This window comes from Trachypithecus francoisi, unplaced genomic scaffold (genome assembly GCF_009764315.1).
Source record: "Trachypithecus francoisi isolate TF-2019V2 unplaced genomic scaffold, Tfra_2.0 Lachesis_group1, whole genome shotgun sequence".
In the NCBI taxonomy this organism is placed as follows: domain Eukaryota; kingdom Metazoa; phylum Chordata; class Mammalia; order Primates; family Cercopithecidae; genus Trachypithecus; species Trachypithecus francoisi.
In genome coordinates, this window is record NW_022681454.1 from 35,181,129 (window position 1) to 35,188,518 (window position 7,390).

General features: G+C 37.1%; 1 pseudogene; it reads left to right on the forward strand.

The window, feature by feature from the left end:
* Positions 1-6,683: 6,683 nt before the first annotated feature.
* On the forward strand, positions 6,684-6,782 carry LOC117086474 (annotated as a pseudogene).
* Positions 6,783-7,390: the final 608 nt, after the last annotated feature.

Sequence of the window (7,390 nt, forward strand, 5' to 3'; positions counted from 1 at the left end):
GAAATAACCAGAATAACATAGGCAAGTTGATACTGACAAGAACAAATCAAAGAAGAGGTTGGAAATAGAATCCTAAGTATCTAAGAAAACTGCTAAATCAAAAAAAAAAAAAATATATATATATATATAAGCGCTCATGCCATTGTTCCAGTGAAATAGGATCTACAGAATCAGGTAGATGGAGTTACTATGAGTGAAACTGCAGTAAACAAAGATGAAGTAAAAGTTTCAGGCAATGACAATGATTTTGAAAATGAAAAAAAAAAAAAAAAAAGAAAAAGAAGAGAGGTTCCCAAAATAAAAATGATGATGCTAGTAGCAGAGATTTTGATGAAAAACACGATGAAAAAGAAATCAAACCTCACGCAACAGAGTGGCAAGAAGTACATCCAAGTATACAAGGGAAGAAGAGAGCTTTACTGGAAATCAAATCATCTTAATCATCTTATTTATAGCCTGTACTTTCCTCAGAACAAACCAGAATGATGGTAGCTACATATTTTAGTTAGGAAGGAACAGATTAATATCTAGATGATATCGCATGAATATCAAGTGTATAAGGAAAAGAGAACTGGAGTTTTCTTCACCAGGTAAACCTGGAAATTGTCAATATAGAAAATGAAACACAGTGGGTGAAAAATAGGATCGCCTAGATCAGGACAAGAATTAGCACTTTGAAGATCGCTTTAAGAAGTCTGATAATATTAACATGCATTTCAAAATGTTATTGTTTTAGGAATGTATAATAATCTGCAGATAGTACAGAACTGATTTGAAGGAAAGTATTCAATTTTTTAGCAGACATATTTACCCTAAACAAATTAGGCAGTGGAGATGTCTTGTTAAGCCTGAAAAATAGCTTAAAGATTGTAAAAGCTTTTCAAATGTAGTATAGCATATTTGTTTGATTTCACATAATGAAAAATTATTTTTTAAATTGTGTATCTAGAAATGTGGACTGTGTGTGTCTGATTAACTTATAGTCCCAGTTTTAAAAAAACAAGTACTTAAAAAGCATTTTAAAAATGAGCAACCATTTGCATTCTGTTTGCTTTTTGTAAACATTTTAACATAAACACCTCAAGTATGTTTTCAGTAATATCTGCTTAAATATTAATTTCTTCATAAGTGCTCTTATTTATTTTATTTATATTTTGTAGTATATTTATAACAAGCATATGTATAAAAGCTTCATTCATAGTTTTACTCTTTTTACTCTCTTTTAAGCGACTTAGCTTTTTTTTTATATTTTACATAATATAAAGAGCTACATTTTGGAATATGCGTTGCTTAATTATACAGTTATCAAAAAATAAGCTAAATGCATAAAAGATTATGAGATAATGTATTATCTGAAGTTAGTGGCTTATTTGTACATTTTATTAAATGTACAATATAAATGTAGAAATATATATTAGTTTTTAATATATGTCATTAACAGAAACTCTTTCAAGGAAAAAACACAGCATGTAAAGAAAACATTTAAAAATTTTTCCCTTATCTTGAATTACAGTCAAAAAATGTTGCCTTCAATTGTTTGTGATGGCATCTTTTTCCCCCCACCAAAACGAATATATATAATGAAGTCACTTACCTATTTTTTTCCAATTGAAATATTTATAACTTTGTATTAGTCAGGGTTCTCCAGAGAAACAGAACCAATGGAATACACACACATACACACATATGTATAGAGAGATTTATTATAAGCAACTGGCACACACAATTATAAAGTCTGGCAAGTACCAAATCCTGCAGTGTGAATCAGTTAGCTAGAGACCTAGAGGAGCTATGGTTTCGTTCCAGTCAGAATCTAAAGGTCTGAGAACCAAGAGACTTAAAACTATAACTCTAATCTGAAGCCTGGTGGGTTCAAGACCCGGGAAGAGCCAATGTTTTAGTTCAAGTGTGAAGGCAGGAAAAGAAGCTGATGTCCCAGTTGAAACACCATCAACAGGAAAAATTATCTCTCACTCAGGGGAGGGACGGCAGTTTTGTTTTATTCAGGACTTCAACTGATTGGATGAGGTTCACCTGTATTATGGAAGGCAATCTGCTTTACTCAGTCTACTGATTTAAATATAAATCTCACTCAAACACATCCTTTCCGAAATACTCAGAAAAAATGTTTGACCAAATATCTGGGCACCCTGTGGCCCAGTCAAGTTGAACATGCAGTCAATCTTCATAAATACTAGTATGGAAGTATACTAGTGTCTCTACGTAGTATAGAAAACCTGAGCATGAATTTCCACTTTAAACAGTGCAGCTTATAAGGATAATTGTTATACAAAATAGACACTTATGCAAATGAGTCAATTATGTAAGATTAATGAATTTACTGTTAAATCTTGAGTAATCACAAATTTACAATATTACAGAAATGATTACAACACATTGATCCAAAGGAATATCATTGATTTGTTCCATTAAAAGTACAAAGACTAAAGTACTGTACTAGAATACAAATTTGTGACCTTGTTTACTCAAAAGTTGGACGCTATACTCAAGTTTACCAATTAATTATGCTATTAAAGTAGCTGAAACACAATTTGGAAATGGAAAAAGGTGAAAGGATTTTTGTTAAAGCTATTGAGAATAATACTAAAACCCCACAAATTGCAATTTTTAAGAAAAACTTTAAAAATCCCCAAATCACATTATTCAGATAATATATGATATTTTTTATTAACTAACTGCCCAACACATCTCAATAATACATTTCTCCTACATCTTGACTACATATTTTGATTACCTCTTTAAATAATTAAAATTTGATAATATTTGCATAGAGAAAATATTCAACTTGATTGAATGATAGATCAAATTTGTTATTTTGTTTGCATTACAAGGTATTGCCACTTTTTTGGTATCATTATGTGTTCCTCTATAACTTTATTTCAAAAAGGTATATTTTAAAGTTGGGAAAAGTAATGTAGTACATTTTTTAAAAGATATTTTGCTCTAAAAATAAAAGCTTAGCTCTGAATTTGGATTTATTCTGAGTTAAATGTTAGAGATAAAATGGTAACCTAGAAAAGACCTGTATGCCAGTAATTTTCATTAACTAGTGAAATACCATAGTTTTACCATCTCCTAGTTACACTTTTTGTGTTATCTAGGGGTGGAATATAACACAACAAAATATTTTAATATATTAGATTACTTAGGGCTTTCTAACATGAACAGCTAGAATAATCTATATTATTTGAAGGAGAAGAAAATTCACAGACTCTATATTTAAGAAATCTGAATTGGCATGGCATAAATTAGATTCATAAATCAATTTATGTTTCCAAATCAGTTTTGATTCCATTAATTGGTTCTTAGGACCAGAAATACAATTGAGTGAGTAAAATATTCTGGTCCTAGTAAAATAGAACACTGTTTTACATCAAAACAGGTTATCAGTTTCTGAAAATATGATAGACCAGATATGTGAAGATAAGTTCTAAGATAACACTTATCTTATATTTGAACATGCGTCATAAGATATATATTAACAATTATCTTCAACTACATTGTTAGTTGGAGAGATAGCAAGAGAAATCCAAAGAAACCAGAATCAAGAATATTGGGAGGCTGAGGTGGGAGGATCACTTGGTCCCAGGAGGTCAAGGCTGCAGGGAGTCATGTGTGTGACACTGTAATCCAGCCTGGAGGACAGAGTGAGAACCTGTCTCAAATAAATAAAATAGTAATAATAAAATTTGAAAGAATACATATAAGTAAGCTTGCATCAAAGGCAGAATTGCATCCAAGCTAGAACCTGTGAAATAGGTTCAATCTTTTCTTTCAATGTTGCAAACAAACTTTTTGCGTTGGCTGTGATTGTCACAATACTGAGAAGCATACACTTCTGTGTCTGCTTTTAAATCCAGGTCATGAGAAGTTTCTCCATATCTAATGTAAATCATTCTCAAAGTTTTGTAAGCTTCTTTGCCTACAATCAAACAGATTCTGTTTTTGTTTTTTGTTTTTTGTGTTTTTTTTTTTTTTGAGACAAAGTCTTGCTCTGTTGTCCAGGCTGGAGTGCAGTGGCTCGATCTCTGCTCACCGCAACCTCCGCCTCCCAGGTTGGAGTGATTCTCCTGCCTCAGACTCCTGAGTAGCTGAGATTACAGACAAGCACCACCATGCCTGGCTAATTTTTGTACTTTTAGTAGAGAAGGGGTTTCACCATGTTGGTCAGGCTGCTCTGGAACTCCTGACATGATCAAGCAGATTCTTAAACACCTTCTATCACTTTGTTCTTGTTCTTCATGATTGAAGCTATGACAACATGAGACTGATGAGCAGTAACCACCCCTGATTTTCCACCTTTGTAGTCCCTAATCACTTTTAATTTTGTTACCCAATCACTTATTGACAACATCCACCTATTGACAACATTACTCATGGATTTTGTATGCCTGTGGATCATAATGAACAAAACAACACAAGATTAAACCAAGCACAAGAGAAAATGAAGCAATCAAGTTACACCATAAATGAGATGTATGCGGCTGCTGCCAACATAACACAGCAAACTATTTTTACAGTAAACATTTTTATAGCTAGAAAGAGTACACTTAAAAATGATGATGAAAAGTATAATATAGTAAATACATAAACCAATAACATAGTCAATTATTATCAGTATTGATGGAAGCAGCGGCCCATCTGCAGTAGACACTCCCACGACACTGCCTGCAGTGAGGGAGGCATGGCCAGGGCTGTGTGCTCCATGGAGCCAACAAGAGCTGGGAACAGGGAGAAACTTTACCTGCTTCCAAGTTGGAGGGGTGGGTGCCTTGCCCTCCTGAGTGCAGATGCACTGCCCAGCCATAGCTGCAGATCTGGGCATCCCTGTGCTCTTTGGGAAGGCCCCCACCCCTGCAGGCTCAGAAAGGCCTGCCCCCGCTGCCTGGACTCCCCTTACTCCTGTTCTCCACTTTGATTTTGGAGCAAAGTTGAGGCTCAGCTCAGACACTATCACAACCCATCCAGTTGTGCCTGTGCTCAGGGTGGTGCTGACGTGACAGTTCTCTGCTGCCCTGGCCCCCTCCAGACTTTGGGCCCTGACAGCACAGGAGAGAGGCTGAGTGGGGGGTACTAAGGATGGCTCAGCACGGACCTGCAGGCATCCCTTGGCCCGAACAGCCTGGACTCTGTGGATGGCACACTGATGGCAGCAAGAGGCTGACAGGCTCCTGGGTGGAAAGGGGTGGTTTCCCAGTGAAGCCCCACCTTTAGGCCTGGTACAGGCTGCCCATTCCATGGACTAGAGTGAGAACATATGGTGCTTTTTCCAGGCCCACCCATGGCTATTCATGGGCCAATCACACACACTTCCTCCCCTCTGAAGCCCATAAAACCCCTCTCTGCTGAGAGCCGAACAGAAGTTAGGATGTCCTGCCTGTGGAGAGGACCTACCCACTGTGGGTCTCCTCTCTGTCTAGTCTGCCCAGAGCTAAAGGGATGTTGGGAGGACCTGCCTGTGAAGAGGAGCTAACCACTGTGGATCTCCCTTCTGCTGAGAGGTGGACACTCATTGAGATGACTTGCCTGTGGAGAGGAACTACCCACTGTGGGTCTCCTTTGAGCTGCTCTGTCAATAAAGCACTTCTTTGCCTTGCTCACCCTACACTTTTTTGTGTACCTCATTCTTCCTGGAAATGGGACACAGCAAATGACAGGGCTAAAAGAGCTATAACACAAACTGAAACACTCCCCTTACTTGCCATGTTGCAGGTAATGAGAAGGAGTGGAGAGAGAAGGAGAGAAGAGCTGTGGCCCTTTGAGGAGCCCAGACCTAGCAGCTCCCTGACCCAGGGTTGTGACACCCTATTTGGGACTCTGTGATTTCTGGAATCTTCCAGCTTTTTGGTGCCACCACATTCCCCAGTGCCAGCCATGGAGGCTGCTTGTGGTATGCCCAGCCCAGACACAGTCTTACAGGGAACTGATACCTATGCTGGTGCCTGGAGCTGCCCTCCCCACTGAAGCCAATATGCCTGGCTATGCACAGTGGCTGGACCCCACACTCGCTCACTCACAAACCCCTCTTTGCTCCACGTCTCTCTCACCCTTGGCGGGTGTGGCATCCAGGCCAGTAGGATGAGCTGAACACAGCCTGCCAGGCTGAATGGATGAAATGAGCCAAACAGGCCTTAGCAAAACTCAGGCAAAGGCACCACTGGCCACAGAGGTTTCTGGCTGGAAAAGCAACACCCCAAGGATCTCATGACATTATTATATGCTATATATTGTATGTAATTGTACAAGATATACTTTTGCACAGTTGGCAGTGTAGTAGGATTGTTTATACTAACATCACCACAAATATGTGAGTAATGCATTGCACAATTACATTAAGATGGCTATGACATCACTAGGTGACAGGAATTTTTTAGCTCTATTGTAATCTTATGGGACCACCATCATTTATATGGTCTATGATTGTTATACTGCTCATGACTGTATAAACACATACAAATAAGAACTATCATACTGAAACATTAAGAAGCAAATACAATTGTGTCCTACAACTGTAGCCTTGAAGTCCCATTTTAAAAATATTTTTCACTAAAAGAAAATACATTGGGTGTAGGAAAAGACAGCATATGATTAAGAAATAATATTATCTTGAAAATGTGGCTATGCAAGATAGAATTTTGTGACTACCTATATATGTGGCATTGTTTCTAGAAAATCTTTTATAGTGCTCACTTCAGCAAGAGATGATTAGCATGTCCCCTGTGCAAGGATGATGCAAAATTCATGAAACATTTCATATTTTTAGGACCTCTTCAAGAATAACTACAAAAAACTGCTCAAAAAATTAGAGATGACACAAACAAATGGAAAATCATTCCATTTTCATGCATAGGAAGAATCGACATCATGAAAATGGCCATATACAGCCCAATGCAATTTATAGATTCCGTGCTATTCTCATTAAACTACCATTGACATTCTTCACAGAATTAGAAAAAGAAAACTATTTTAAAATTCATATGGAGCCAAAAAAGAGCTTGTATGCTTGTATAGCGACCAAGACAATCCTAAGGAAAAAAAATAAAAATAAAAGCTATAGGCATCACATTACCTGACTTCAAACTATACTATAAGGCTACAGTAACTAAAACCTAAAACAGCATGGTACAGGTACAGGAACAGGCAAACAGAGCAATGGAACAGAATAGAGGACCCAGATATTAGACCACACACCTACAACCGTCAGATCTTCAACAAACCTGACAAAAACAAGCAATAGGGAAAGAATTATTTGTGTGATAAATGATGCTGGGAGAACTGACTAGTCATATTCAGAAAATTAAAACTGGACGACTTACTTACACCATATACAAAAATCAACTCAGGATGGATTTTAAAGACTTAAATGTAA